The 16,239-nt window shown below is 42.1% G+C and overlaps 1 protein-coding gene across 4 annotated transcripts in view; it reads right to left on the bottom strand.

Moving 5' to 3' along the window:
* The window catches only part of RAI2 (retinoic acid induced 2), a 104,192-nt gene that overhangs the window by 54,767 nt on the left and 33,186 nt on the right, over positions 1 to 16,239 (bottom strand). The window contains exons 1-2 of one of the 4 annotated variants that reach the window (XM_039490088.1): positions 7,730 to 7,822; positions 7,329 to 7,463 (exon numbers count right to left, since the gene is read on the bottom strand). The gene's annotated coding sequence lies outside the window, so the exon portion shown is untranslated. Of the gene's footprint in view, positions 1 to 6,037; positions 6,110 to 6,539; positions 6,900 to 7,328; positions 7,464 to 7,729; positions 7,823 to 16,239 lie in introns of those variants that run through there. The other 3 variants (XM_039490068.1, XM_039490056.1, XM_039490078.1) reach the window with 3 other exon arrangements.

The raw sequence follows: 16,239 nt of genomic DNA, 5'->3' as shown, positions 1-16,239 counted from the left end.
ACCCTCAAAGACATAAGAATCCAAGTTCTACTTAGAGAACTGATGGGCACCCCACAGTCACATGTCTCAGTAGAAGGCTCGTTTCCCATCAGAACTTGAATGAAAAGCTATGGGCATGACCAGCCCTGAAACTTGTCCATAGAACTCAACACATGCCGGGGCGGGGGGGAATCAAAACCTACCTGTTACACCAAAACAGCAATTAACTCACCATTCCCAACTGTAGCTGCAGTTCTAGCCCAGTCTCCCTGAAAATGCTTCAGCAACTAATTTAAAGAAACTGAGGTTCATTGTGGAAGTGTCAATGAGATTAGGTTCACAAAGACTGTAATGGGCAATGAGAAAGAAAGTGGTAGAGGTGGGAAATGTCTGAGAGATTTGGGTTAGCTCTTGAAGACATTCAACCTCCCACTGGATGTGTGTCAGAAGAATTTTCCAAAAATTCTACCATATTAGTAACCACAGACTGTGTTCAAAGAATTGTTCCTGAAGCAGCCTCTGAGGTTTGTATTCATACAACACAAAACCAGAGAACAATATGTGACAGAGAGAGTGTACTGATGTTTGTGGCACCGTTGCTAAGGCTCCCCAAGAGATCCAGCCAGACACAAGACGACATTAAAGCATGCCTCCACCTTCCCTGTTCACATCCATGAGCTATTATTTAAACACATACATTTAGTAATCTTATAATGCAGTCCTGTAAGATCACTCAACTGGAACTACAAAATTACTCTGCAGTTTAGCAGACCTGATACATGAAACATTGCCTACGTGACAATGAAGGTATGGCAGGGATCGGTAAGGGTAGCAAGATGTGCGCGCACACACACACACATATATAGAAGATGGAAGGAAACTCAAAATTACTAAACAAGATTACACTGTGGATGTGGTTTCTTCACACATTTGATATATAGCATCTTTTCAGGTGTCCTGTAAAAGGGGACCAATTTGAAAATCTAAGCTGCAGGAATTGCTAAGGAAAATTAAAAAATGCTAATGACCACCAAGAAGAAAGGTGCCTAGGATCTTGTACCAAAGTTACCTCCATCTTTTTGTGACCTAGACCCTTTTGGAACAATTACAGAATGGCATAAGGACTGAAAGAAAAAAAAGGGTTGTTTTTTTTTAAACCAAGTCTACAGAAGTTATAGCTGGTTTTCTGAGAGATGTTTTGAAACGTTCTACTGCATTTTTATTCTAGAGATGCAGCATCGGAAGGTGTGACCCAATACAGTCTAATCCCAAAACAAAACAATTCATAGCTATCACTACACATTGTCTGTGCAGTCCTTCCACCCAAATAAAAAAGCAAACATCCCTGTCAATCATTTATCCATCACAGTTTTGTAACAAGAATATTTGCCAGCTCCCATTTTGCTTCTCTCACTCTCCTGTTCACTGCTCTACAAAACCACCATTTCAGTTCTCTTAGCATACAGACTCGTGAGCACAAAGAGTTAGTACAGCTACAGCATTTTGATTTTCTTAATTTTCTTTAAATGCTCTCCAAAAGAATACTGTATAAGACACTAGATACTGCATTTTCATTCTCTTATTGGAGCCAGATAGGTGGCTCCATTATCTGCACAATGCATTCCACAGCTAAGGCAAGCGAATGTCTAGTAGTGTTGTTTATTCTTTTTTTTTCCAAAGATTTTTACTAGAATAACATTTTTTAAAGTTACCTTCATTTTTTCTAACAGGTAGCGCTCATGTGACAAACATGTACTTAGCGCCTGTAATAGTCACGTGATTTATGTAGACATAATTGGGGTTAAACTACAGGCTACATCAAACACCTCATATTTGGCCCCATCCCTGGGACTTGGAAACATCTGAAATAAATAAACCCATGTGTCACTTAAGAGGGTCTGGGCCTAATTACAATCATTTGTATTTTTTTGGAAGCAAACTGCCACTTCAGCCTTCTGTCTTTAAGTTCAGAGCTAGCTTTTGTGCTCCTCTGGTACCCAAGTGAAAATATTACTCTTTCAGCAAGACTTCTGTTTTACTTTGACTAGCAAGGCCGCAACAGCCCCCCGTCCCTGGCTCTTGTCCATGTTAAAATAAGAAGCTTGTTGTTATTCCAAGAGAGCTGCTTGCTTCCACCTCCATTCTCTGTTGACTTACACAGATGACAGCATAGGAAACTCTCGAGGTACCATTTGCTGACCACCTTTTTGTTACATTACTATTTATGATGTGCATTACAGTTACGGCTAGAAGCCCCAAACAAGATCAAGGTCTATAAACACAGAGTGAGTGAGAATCCCTGCCCTGAAGAGCTGATAACCTTTCTGTGCCACAATTTCCTCACCCTTTGTCTGTTTTATCTATTTTGATTAAGTGACTTGCCCAATGCCACATAAGAATTTTGCAGTAGAGCCAGAAATTGAACCCAAATCTCCTGTGTCCCAGACCACAGGCTCAATCTTCTTCATTACATATGGACACACCTTTTCTACTGTAATCCACATTACTTTGGGCTCTAATCAAGCATGAGTTTCAAATGGCTGTTCACTGAAGATTCCAGCCTTCTGAAGCTGAAACCTGTCCAGATCCACCCTCTTAACACAGATTCTATGCCTTCGTCTAAACAGCTCCAATTACTTTATCCTAGAGACTCTGCTTTTATTGCAATCCATACATGTTATAATGCTTATAATTTGTGTTCTCATTAAAAGGCAGTCAGCACCCCTGGAAAAAAGATAGTTCTGGAGGTTCTTGATGCAATGAGACTCAGACAGATCTTTTTACTGGTGCTGTTTCAGAATTTTATACACACACATAGAAGCTAAATGTCACTCTAGCTTAATTTACAAGCATTTACCTCATCCTCAAATTTTACTTCAGCCATATTGCAAGGTAAAAATGGGTTTAGAGTCATAGAGTTCAAGGCCAGAAGGGACCACTAGAACATCTAGTTTGACCTCCTGTGTATCACAGGCCATCAACCCCACCCAGCACCCGCACACTAAACCCAACAATCAAAATTAGACTATTACAGCCCAGAGGAGACTAGATTATTATGTGTCACAAGCCGAGAACGGGAGGGACCAAAGTGCACCAATGCCTGACATCCTCTCAATAGCACGGAAACGATTAAGTGAGATATGCCCAGATAATCCTGGCAAGTGACCTGCATCCCAAGCTGCAGAGGAAGGCAAAAACCAAACAAACCCTAAGGTCACTGCTAATATGACTGGGGGTGGGGAGATTCCTTCCTGACCCCACATCTGGTGGTCTGTAAGCAAGAATCAGCCAGCCAAGCACCTGAGAGAGTGAATGCCTAGTGCCACCTCAGAGCCCTGACCCACTCCATCTCCCACTGTGGCCATTTCTCATGCTTCACAGAAAGGAGATTTAAAATAAAATAAAGGAGCAGATTACATTGCGGGAGGCAAGGTTTGGCTCTTTCAATGAGGCCCCAAATGGAGCTTTGCTCTTACCATAAAAACCTACCACAAAATTGCTCAGAGACTCTAAGGACAAAATATCAAGAGTGCTAGAAGTAATTAATGAACTGCACTGAGAGAGGTCTGTGGGAAAATGTGCATGGTATTTGCATCTTATTGGACCCAATCCCCAGATATATATTCAGCCCATAGTGTCTAGCTGCAGTCAGTGCCACTGATGTCTCTCTTTCCAGGAATAGAAGAACTCCCCAAATTCACATATCAAATGAAAAGAAAAAGGAAGCACTCTGATTTTACTTCCTATATATCAGCAGTTCTCAAACTATGGGGCAGACCTCCCAAGGGAGGCACGGGAAAGTGGCAAGTGAGGCGCGATCTGTGTGCTTTTGTTTGTTGGTTGGTTTTTTAAGAGCTCTGTCAACTGCAGGTGGCTGGAGCTCATGAAGAAGGGCCAGGCATGCCTGGGAGGTGGGGATAAAGGGACTGCTAGAGCCCCGCCGCCACAGAGTTGACAACCAGAGCCCCGCCACCCGGGCTTGCCTCCTCCCCGCCACCGCTCTCAATCCCTCACTGGGAGGCAGACCCGCTCCCTTCCTCCCTCCCCCCAATCCCTCACCAGGAGGCAGCCCAGGCTCCGGCTCTCCTTCCTCCCCTCCCTCACCTGGAGGCGGTGGGGCTCCAGCTACCAGCCCCCAGGGTGGTGGCAGTAGTGCAAAAGTAAGGGTGGCAATGGGTGCTAGGTCTGCTGTGAAAAGCGATATTACTTCAGTGCTGCTGCTGGTGCTGTGCTGCTTTCAGAGCTGGGCACCCAGCCAGCAGCCACTGCTCTCCGCTCTGGCTTCAGAGATGGGTGGCAGTATATGTACTGTTGGGGTTGGGGCCACAAATGATTAAAAACACAAAAAAAGGGGGGGGCGATCACTTAACCAATGCTATATATAATTGTAATGTATATAATTGTAATTGCTATATATAATTGTACTGCTGGGAATACTCCGGCGTTCTATATTATTTTAGTAATTAAACATAGTCTTGCCAATTGCCAAAGGGAAAAATATATTGTTATTTTCAAATTTATTTTAAATCATTTTCCTAGAGAATAAGCTACATACATTAAAGAGGTGCCAATGAAAAAGAGAAAATGTGATCTAAACAAATAAGTGTTAATATAGAAGAATCCAGGAATTCTTCAGCAACCAAATGATCTTTCCTCTCAAACCAATACATTAAAATTAAAATTACAGATTACAATTTACCTCACTGCATTTTTCTTGTATTTTATGTAAGATTTTCTTCTAAAAACTTTATTCAGACTGAGAATAACCCCAGAGAAAACTAATGTAAACAACTGCAAAAAGAACCAAGCAAAACTAGCCTTTTAAGAAAATATGTTATCTGTTTATCTCTATCACTGAATACTCAGACTCTGCACTATACCATTTGGTTCATGTAAAACTTCTTTAGTAAAATATTTACATATTCTTAAAAATCCAAGATGATGTGCATCCAAACCTCACTACTCTGACACCAGTGGCACATAACCCATAATTACCTAGTCCAGAAGAAACAATTAACTCTCTCTACTGTAGATAACAAAGAACACAGGTGACAATTTATCTTCCTGGCAACCTTCTCTATGAATCTGAACAATGAAAAAGGAAGTGATGCAACTTTTGAACCATAAATCCAAGTGTTTCACTACTGACTATGAAAAATATCTACATAACACATTACTGTCAACCTTTAAATATATACAATTTTTTAAAATTTCTCTCTAGCTTTAATTTACTTCATTGATGCAAGTATTTGAACCACTGATACCTGGAAAGTGTTTGTTTATTGTAAAAATCGGACCACCTTATCTAAATTATGTCTCTCACACACATGCAAAGGTCCCCACTCCAGATCCCCAATAATTATTTTAAAAAGTTTTGTAAAGAGGCACTCTGTGTATATGCATATGCTCTTCCCCTTCTTCCTTCAATGTTTACACACCATCTCTCCCTTACTGTGTCCAAAATCCACTCCTGGGACCTCTACAACTGAAACACAAAGCAGCAGCTGTTTGGCAACATTTCTAACCCTAAACAGCAACTGTGATGGGATTTCATTTCACTAAACATTCAGACCGCATTCAGTTCGATGTGACACAACAGTCATGGTTTACAACAAATGTATATGCAATCAACTCTTTCAGCCTGAAAAGCCACATCAGATGCAGGATTTGTTTGTTTTAGCCACTATTATTGAAAAGAGTTGCGGCTAGAAATGTAGCTAAGGCAAGAGAAATAATACCACAATCTCTGTGTGTTTGCTTTATACCTGGGGACTTCATATCTTCCCCGTTTGACCATTTCCCAGAACCTCCGAATGTTTATTATAAGGCTCCCGAAGTGCATATTGCAGAGCCAGTTTTGACTGCTATAGCGCGCACGTAGTTAGGGTGCGGGGAGGTATTTTACAAAATCCTTGAAAATACAAGTTCACAGCAAACCCTGCTCCCTGGCCCCGCAGTGAGCAGATATCGCTTTTCAAAAAACCGCAATTCACGCTCCCAGCCACAAATCTAAGGGGAGACGGATGCCCCCCAACAAACAATCCCTCCCATCACCTACCAAAAGGCAGTTTTAGCATTGTTCCGCTGGATGCAAACAGCCTCCTTCCTCCAGCACCAAGCCCGGCTGCGCCAATCACCCCCAAACCCCCACTTTGCTTTCCGATCCCCCCTCCCCCCGTTGCACAGCCAACCCCCTCCCCCGCTTTTTCCCCTTGTCTGTGGCAGACCCTGCAAAGCAGCCTCTCGGTGCCGGCTGCTGCCCGTGCAGGGGGCAGCCCGTCCAGCCCCGCCGCTGGCTTTGCAAGCCGCCAGCTTTCTCCTCCCCAGGCGGCTCCAGCGACCTGTCAGCCGGCTGCACCCTACCGCCCACCACTGATGTCACCTTCCCAATAATGACCGTGCGGACTCGCCCCCTCCGCTGTTAGCCTGATACATCCTGCGGAGGGGGGGGGGTCACCCTTCAGCAACACCCCCCCCTCCTCCGCGCAGGCAGGCAGGGTCCCTGCGCACCCACCGCTCCCCGCACGGGGCTGCGCCCTCTGGCCCGCAGCGCGACTCACCCCCGGCTCTCCCGGCGGCGGCGGCGGGCACAAGCCCCTAGCTGGGCTCCATGCAGCGCGGCCGGTGTCACGCCGCCGCTGGACCGGGGGGCGGAGGAGGCTGCGCCTGCTCCGGCCGGGCTGGGCTTGGGGGAGGATCCTGCGTCGCTGTCAGCCTCAGCCGCCGCCGCCCGCCTGGCGTGGCCGAGCCACTGTACGTGCCGCGGTGCTGCCCGCCCTCCCTGTCCTTGCTGCCGGCTGAGGAGCCGCGGCTCCCGCTCCCCACGCGAGGCTGGGGGCAGTGGGTGGAGGAGGCGTCCCCGCCCCCCGGGTGCACATGCCGGGGAGTGTCACGTCTCCCTCCCCTTCCAAAATCGCTCGCCTGCCCGCCACGGCGCATGCCTGACGCGGGGAGGAGGATGCGCCTGAGCCGCAGCGAGGCCACGGCCGCCCCCGCTGCTTCTCCGCTCGCTGCCGGGGCGCGGGCTGGGGGCGGGCAGAGCCCCCGCTCCCGGGGGGCAGCGGAGAAGGGCCCAGGGCGGCCCCGTGTGCAGGGAGGGATGGGGGGGCGGGAGCCGGAGGGTGACGGGAGCAGGTGGAAAACGGGGAGCAGGCGGCCTGAACAGGGCGTGAAGGGAAAGGGGGGAGTAGAGGGGGGTGCCGGGATTCAGCGGGTGTGGGGGACACTGGGGTGCTGGGGAAACTGGCAAATGGGGGGGCTGGAGAGGTGGGGGGACAGACCGAAGCCAGGATCCCAAGCGGAAGCTGGGGCGTTACTGTTCGCTCGGTTCCCCACCCCTTGCTCCGCACCCGCATCGGTGCGTCTCTTTAGGTCTTGCTATGTAGGTGCAGGGCCCCCTTCTGCAACTGGATCTGCATGGGGGGGACCCCGCTTCTTCGCGGTGCACCGGTGGCTTCAGTTGGGGTCTGCTGCCCTCACTGATCCTGTTGTAAGAGAGGTGGCCCATAGTAAGCAACCAAATAAACACACTGCACCTTGGAAAGGATCACAGGATTTTTAACCCTAAGGTTTACAATACAATCCTGACAACCTCATAAACACCTAGAGAAGGGGGAGGCAATGGGACCTCTCCCCTTCTAACAGGAGTGTTTTGGCCTATATCCCTCCACTTTGTGTGCCCTCTGTTTTTCCTCTGTCCCATATTTGACCGTGCTCCCCTACAGTGCACCCTCTCCTACTTTGTTCTTACCTTGATCCCTTGCTGTGTTTTTTCTTTTGCATCCCCGTTTGCCCCTGCAACTCCTATACCCTCATTCCCCCTCCCCAGAACTCCTCCCCAGCCCAGCTGTTACCATCTAACCCCATTTTTAAAGCATTTTCAGATACTTTAAATTGCTGTTAGTGGCACTAGCAGCTTATTGGATGGTTCTGAGCATTAAACTAAAGCCATGTTTAATATTACATAATATGCTTTTACATACACATTATATAAATGATTGCATTTCCATCTGGGTTTATGGTGATATTAACAAGCTACTCCAAATTGGGCGTTGTAGTTTATGACTTCATTTCAAAATTTTTGATTGGACCCAGATCAAATAAATTATGGATCTAGAAATACTAAAGGAAACACACCCTTTTATCACAGCATCATTGGAACTAATAAGGGGGAAAAGACTTACTAGGTCATCTGATCCATCTCCCATATAGTGCAGGAGTGTTCCCTATAGTCTATCTTCTGGTCTTTTGTGCAGTTTTGTTTGAAATGTTTCTCCACTCCCCCTGAGGAATCTAGGTCAAACCTATGTGCTAGTAAATCTATTGACTTATTACCAACTATTGTGAGGTTCTTGGATTTTTCCAAACTGCAACTGCGTAGATGTAGGGGAGACCCCCTTCCCTGTTAGCAATATAGGAAGGACAGAGGGGTCACCACTCTCAGGTGAAGAACCCATGAACAAGTAGACCTGGTAGATTTATCAAACCTAGATGAGAAAATCCTAGTTCTTTGATCACGTCTCAGAACAGAGAAATGTATTCTACTGCGATGGAGATCATTATAAATAAAGTATGAGTGAACTTGTTGATATGGAAAGAAATACTAGACACCATAAAACCTTTCAGTATTATATAGCCTAATTTTCTTGAGCAGATGAATAAATGTAACATTCCTTTCTCCAGCTTTTCTAATCTTTCCTTTGAAAAAAGTTAAGACAAAATGGGTAAAGCAAAGGCACCAACTACCACAGTCAAGGCTTTGTGTACACTACAGTAAGCAGACCTAAATTCTGTGACACGGTGTCTGGATGCAACAGCACACAGATGGACCTGAGTTGAATAGTAGCTTCATTTAAACTTTAAAATGGTGGGGTTTGGTCAATTAAATATGAATATAAATACACTAAGTGAAGGAGGCTTTGTGATTTAATGTGATATTGCATTTAACTGTGTGTTATCCTCAACTTTTTAATTTTTAGTATTATGCAAAATTACATATTGGAAATGCATAACTGGATTATAGAAGCTGTGAGGGGAAGCAGAAGGGTCTTGTAGATGAGTAGAGGACAATTGGGACTTTGGGCTCCGGAGAAGACAGTTTAGGGCTATGGGATGGGAACAGTACCTGGATGCTCTCAGTAAAATGATCAGGAATAGAACATATTCATTTAAACTGTAATATTTAGATTTCAGAATCAACACCCCATTGAGATGAGTGGGAAAGCTATTGTTTCAGGATTGTCAGCACTCATAGATAGCCAACATTTCACCAACATACACTGAGTTCACAGTTCCAAGGTTTTCTTTATAGGCACAAAGGCTGTATGAGAACCATGATTTTAAAAATAAATAATATGTACATTCTGGAGCACAATTCTTTGGCAAAGGGTGGATTTCACAGCAAATCCCATAGCGGTGGAATCAAGGAATATATAAAAGGTGTTAATATGACAGCTAGCATCTATAGTTCTTAGGTAGATTACAGAGGCTTGAGACGGTCTCTTTTTTCTTCCCTCCTCTAAATATTTTAAAACTATGAACTTGACTTTAAAGGAGACCCCTAGAGGAAATTACAACCATTCAGTGGACAATTGGAAAGGACATTACATTGTATTTCACAGTGTAACATACATAAGGACACAGCCTGCCTTGTAATGGAAGATTGTTATATTCTATTCAGACACTTGGAATGGAAAGCAGTGACGTCTGTGGTGGTGTTACAAACTGTAACAATACAACCTAATATTAAAAGAGAATAAATTGAATGGTTAAACAAGATGTTAACTATTGTCAATGGGATAGTAGCAATGTTAGTTATAGGTGTACTACACATTATGAAAGTTTACTGGGTCACAGACCTCTACAAAAATCCTCATGACCCCCAAGTCGGTGAAGATGGTGCTACGCATATATTCCTATCAGAAATATATGTGCAGAAATATGCCAGAAATAATCGAATCTAGCAGTGGCCTGGGGACAGTGACCTTAATTTAAAATCAATTAAAAATTCCCATGTCAATGATGGCTGATTGCCCTCTTCTCGTGTCTCACACTGATGCTTTCATAGTCCTGCCATGGTCAATGTCACTAAACAAGGTGGAAAGCATTATATCATTTTGCTGCATGTCTCTTGAGGAAGGTGAGATAGCACAGCCTCAGGCACTTCACCATGTTAGTAAGAGAGCAATTATTATTTATTAATTTATACCGCTCCATGAGTGTGCACCAGCATGTCTACCTCATCCATATATCCCAATGGCATTTCCTAAAAAGTACTTATCTTAATAACATAAACACTACTAGTGCTAGAATAGAATCCTGTTTCTGTTAGGAACAATTTGCTTGGGTTGCTATACTTAGGGCAGCTAAAATAAGGATGCAAATTAAGGGGCCTGAATCTGTAAACCCTTACATACAAGAGTAATTTTACTCATGTGATTTACAGGCATAAATGTTAGCATAATGGAGCCTTAGTACTACTTGTGCATCTTTAGGGAATTTGTACATCTTTTGGTGGCAAAATTAAAAGACCATTTATCTAGTGGGCCCCCAATAAGTATCAGGACTCTCTGCATGGACACAGGGTGTGCACTAGTGGATTCCAATACAGAATCAGAATCTTAATCTGTACTTGTTTTAAAGTGGTCAGGATCATTTTGTATATAGGTACTATAGCCATTTAATAGATTATTTTTAGTGGTAATCCTAACAAGGTTCTATTATTTCCTATTACAAAGCACCATGAGTAATCCAATTGGATCACACATCCTTGCTTTACTCTTGATTGCATAGAAACACTTTGATCACATCAATGCTATATGTATTGAAAGAAATGCTGTCACATTTTGTTATTAATGCAGCAATCCAAGATGGATTAGAAGTTTTAAATTGGATTCATGAACTATAATCAACACTGATACTATGAGCTGTGTGGGGTTTGTAATCCAGTGTGTGCATATCATTTGTTCTAAACTCTCCAGAACACAGTAAATGGGTGAGAGCATATAGCATAGAAATTCTGAAGGAATGCAAGATTTTTAGTGACAGAAGTAATTTTCAGCTTTTGAACCAATAAGGAATGGACTGCAAGAAGACTCAGGCATCTTTAAAAATTGTTAAAGGCATTGTATATTATAAAAAAGAGTAATGAATAAAAGAGTTTATAAAACTACCTTACTATTATTTGAGTTTTCGTGTGGTCATAATCCACTTGAGTTGCATGGTTTATTTCATCACTGTAGTTCAACAATGGATTTATGTAGCCTCTTGTGTCACCACTTGCTAAATATATCGAGGTTTTAGTGACATAATAATAAATGACTTTGTTTAGCAGTTTGTGATGTTACCATAATGTCATGTGGTGTTTGACATGCAATGTTCATCTTAATGTAGTTATAACCTAGCTCACATTACTGAGTTATTTTAAACTTTTTTAAAAAAAGAAATCATATTAATGGGTGGTGCTTCAACTCTGTATTATTGGTTTACTGATGGAATTTTACATTTTTAAAAACTATTCTGTTATATAGAGTTGTGGTGTCAGTTTTTTAGACTTGGCTTCTGGGATCAAACAGAGGAAAATATAAATTATATCAAGAATAGGGACTTCAAATAACTCTTTCCCCTCCCAATTATTATTCTTTTAGTAAAACTCTTATTTATAGAAATCATGTTATATCCTGAGTTACAGCCATTCTCTAAGGTTATGAAGAAAATCACCAATAAACCAGGTACATTCGTGTGTGTTTGTGAGTGTGTATATCTGAATTAGAAAAGGATAAATATAGGGAGGTTTATAACAAAGTTGTGGATAAAACTATACCACATAACCTTTTGCTTTTTACATATCAGTGTGGTTACTTCTTTGTTTTGTTGTTCAGCAAACTGAATAAGTGGCTTCCATGCCAGATCAGCAGTGGATATTGGTAATATCTTAAAGAAGATAGTCATCTAAGTGCAAACTAATGTATAGTCACAGCTAAAAATCATGAAGTATCAGACTCAAAACAAGTTAGGCATAACCTGCCTTGAGGAACTGTAACTAAAATTCAGTCATGCTATTCCTGGGTCCAGCAGGCCTTCTCCATACAGCTAACCAGGCTTGGAGTTGTTTCAGGTTTCTAAAGTAAAGTGTGATATTTCCAAAATGTGTGTTCTGGAGGACCAGGAAGAACCTGGCATCTCTGGCTGTTTTGAGATTACGTCTCACTATAGCAATAATTATAAATGTATTCTATCTAGGTTTTTGCATTGTGTTTTTCACAATGGAACTTGAGTGTCTTACAAGGGTTTTCATTTATTTATTACAAATTCTTTGTGTATCTTCAGTTTCTCTCCCCCTCATTTTTTTTTTATTTTGGGAAAGTTAAATAAGCAAATTTTGCATTTTGTTTGGAAGGTGGTGAGCTTTGTGCTCATTATGGCACGTTCAGGAGCAAGTCCTTGAGCACTGGGCTAGCTGCTGAGAAGATGGAATTTTGCACTAACCACTCCATAAGTTCCCCAAATATTTGCTATTCTAAAAGGGAAAAATGCATATTTTATCCCTAGAGAAAACTGATGTAGCACCAGAAACATCTCTAGCCATTATAAGAGTAAAAAAGCAAAGGTGAACTTAATGTAGTTCTCCAGCAACACTCATACATTTTTCTCTTTCTTTGATCATAGGGATATCTTTTAAATAATCTTAGTAATGAAAAATCTATTATAATGCCATAAGCAGGCCAAGTCAGTATACTGTACAGCTCAGGAAAGACCCAAGGCCCAAATGTCTATCTCTGCTTTTCCTGCCCCAGTAAGTAGTGAATAATGCATTAGTGTTGCTTTAAGCATTTTTTTAAAATATGCTTTAGCCAGAATTATTAGCATTCTTGTAGCATGCACTGCTGAATTGAGATCAGGCAGAAGCAAAGCTCACAATCTGAGCCCACCTAATATTATAACGGGCTCAAAGGGCACCCAGAATACCCCCTCGTTTCAGTGGGAGTTCAGCATGTGGAGTGGCTATGGGATCACACCCAGGGATTTCTAGATTTGTATCACCTGTTCCAAGCCCACTGAAGTCAATGGAAGTCTTCCTGTTAACTATAGTAGGTTTTGGATCAGTCATTTAATGAGCAGTGGAAACTTTGAGGCTCTTTACCTTGAAACCAGGAGAAGTTTTCTATGTTGTCTCCCCAACAGGCTGCACTGATGTTTCATAATGGGTCCAATCTTGAGACACTCCCATTCTTCCCCATGTGAGTGACCTTACTCATGGGAGTTGTCCTAGTGAGGACACTTGAAGTCAGGTAAATAGTTATGTGTAGAGCCACTGCTAGGTATTTTGACTGTCTAGGCCACTGCCCTGCAGTGCAGAGGGTGCTCCTAAAGCAGTAAGGCCCCTGAAACTGTCCAGCCATTAGATGGCAGGCATGGGGTGCCCAGAATGGAGCCTCCCCTAAATATTTACTTCAAGATGGTCGCCAGTGTGGTTGATGCCTTATGCTGGCCCTGTCAGCTAACAGTAACTTGAACAAAGGATGGGGCTTTAGAACAGAACTAGGCTAGGGATCAGACAACATTACCAATCTCTGTTAAGATGCAACATTTTCTCCTTCAGCAATTGTGATGGTCTAAAAGGAGTTAACTTACAAAGTTATTAGGCTACAGCTGCTTGAAGTATGGGGCATCATTTGCAAAAAAAAATATTGTTTCCACACACACCCCAGCTCCCACATAACTTTACATGGGCAGTCAATTGCTATTCTTACTGCAATGCAGCCAGCTGTAAAATCTCAAATAGAGACTCATACACATCACCTACCTTCCATATTAACACTTGAAAAGGTCAGTTTTTTGGGAGGACGGAAATCTGACAAGATAGGATTGTGTCTGAGACTCATTCAGCAGGCCTCTATCTGAACAAGATGAAGAAGCAATGAGGAGGAGAGAATCTCTTCGAATTTGAGCTGATTGATAATTTTGATGAAAGCCCCTTAGCCTTCAGATACCATTCATTACCTCCAGAAGTTTACTTTCCCCCCGCCCCTCAGGAAATGCTGTTCACCCACCCTTGGAGGAGAAGTTAAATTCTCCCTTGGGTGAAGGTGAATGCCAAGGCCCTCTGGCCACTGGAAATTTTCTCTACGGGTTCTAGTTTTTGAGCAGAGCCAATCAAAACTCAGACTTTCCAGCCCAAGAGAAATTTCAAAATGTCCAATTCAGAATAAAACAAAATATTTTCTAAATGTCCTGTGACCTGCAATTTCTGCAATATTTCAGTTTCAGTAACATTTCATTTTGGAATTGTGTTTTAGATTTTGGAATCTCATTTTGGCATTTTGAAATTATTTTCCATTTTATTTTATGTTTTTTTTTCATTTTTTATAATAGTGCATTATATTCATGACTACTCCTCAGATGCTATTATGACATAATTAGTTTAATACTCTATTATTTTTATTTTTAAAAAATTAAGGGCAGCTGCTACTGAGTACAGATTGAAACATCTTATCTTTTCTAGATCAAGTGTGTCTTGTTTGTGTTGTAATAAAACAGTTTGAGACTGTGTGTGTCATATTATGTAGCACTACCACTACTACTCATAGGTCATGTGATAATATAAAAATAAAATAGTAAAATGATAAAAATCCATTAAAAATAAAATTCTAAATGAAATATTTGAAATTCGAAAATGACATTGCAAATTTTTCTGAAACTAAAAAAAAATGTTTAAAATATTTCTCCCTGGGAATTTTTGAAGAAATGACATTTTTCAATGTTGACAAAGAGGCATTTTCCCTAGAAAAAAATGTTTTGATGAAAATTTTCTAACCAGCTCTATTCTTGAGGCAGGAATAATATTATCAGTTCTCCTTATACTAGAGTGAAAAGTCTTTCCTCTTGTGTTTTCAAACTTGTATCTCAGTCCTGTCAGTGCTGAAGTGAGAATGTCAGATGCATTCATCCAAGATCCACATTAAGTATTGCTGAGTCTAGAGAAATATCCAAGGAATACTCCAAAGGGGGATGGGTGAGGAGAATAGTCACCAGAATGAAGCGTTGGGAAGAAAATTCTGGACCGGTTCTTTCCCCAATCAAGTAGAATTAATTAATTAATAATAAAGGCATCTCTGCTTAGGTCATAGGAAGAGACACACTGTACTAGATATCAAAATGCATGTCCTTTGATTGACACGTAAAAGTGATAACTCATGGCTTGTACTCATAATCTGCTCACCAATGGGACATCTTATGATTCTCATATATTTAACGGTGGCTCAACTTCACCATCAGCTTTGATCAGCTTGATACTGACCTCCTGGATGACGCCCCTTCTACTCCTCAAGAATTTATTTCCATTGTCCACTATTTTGTACCATTCCCTCTATCTGTACAGAAAAGATACAGGGAAATTCCTGTGTTTACTTTGGGTGTTCAGATTCATAAAGTAAAAAAGGTACTTGGTGCTCCCTTGCCCAGAATTGTTCTGAAATGTCACTCTTGTTTTATTTTAATAACAGATAAGGTAGTTGTGATAGAGGCAGCTTCCCATCTGACTCGCTAAGCAGCAGAGAAGTAGTCAGGCAGTCCTGAAGAGAGCCAACAAGATGGACAAGTCACACAGACATCAGATTTCCTAGAAGCTAATGTAGCAGCAAGACAGCTCTCAAACAGCCACTGTAGAGAAGCCAACTGTAGTCAATCGAAAACCAGTAGGTTGGCAAGCTGAGAAGTTTGCCCAGTATGCATGGAACAAGCCAAAAATCTTGCAGGGAGTTGTTTTGCACAACACTTGAGCAGGAGGCTGACATCAGCCAAGATATTTTGCTAGTCAGGAATGTGCAGCTGGACTGGGAGACTGCTTCCAGCTTATGTGTAAACCCACCTGCCTGCAGCAACCTGAACTGTCCAAGCAACCCACATCTGATTGTCTGCCTGTGTACTGAACCAGAGCTTTCTGAACATGACTGTTCAGAGACAGAAACAATGAAGCTGGCTGTTATCTTTAAAGATGATGGGTCTGATTCTAGTCTCATGCTGGTCTCATCACATCTGTGTAAAACTAGAGCCAGACGAATCAGAAAACAGGCTCTGTATACCCTATAATAATGAAAATAAATCCAACATGGACTGAATTTAGTTACATAAGATTTTACCAAAGCCAGGCTATGACAGTGAAAACTTGGTTTAGCGTAGAGTGAAATGGTGCTGCCTCACTCAGAGCAAACAGCATCACTTCCTTCAACAGAACTACCTGCACAGCACTGTACCAATGAC

The sequence above is a fragment of the Mauremys reevesii genome, linkage group 1 (genome assembly GCF_016161935.1).
Source record: "Mauremys reevesii isolate NIE-2019 linkage group 1, ASM1616193v1, whole genome shotgun sequence".
NCBI classification, from domain to species: domain Eukaryota; kingdom Metazoa; phylum Chordata; order Testudines; family Geoemydidae; genus Mauremys; species Mauremys reevesii.
Note: the sequence above shows the minus strand (reverse complement) of the source record. Positions and strands in the feature narration are given on the sequence as shown.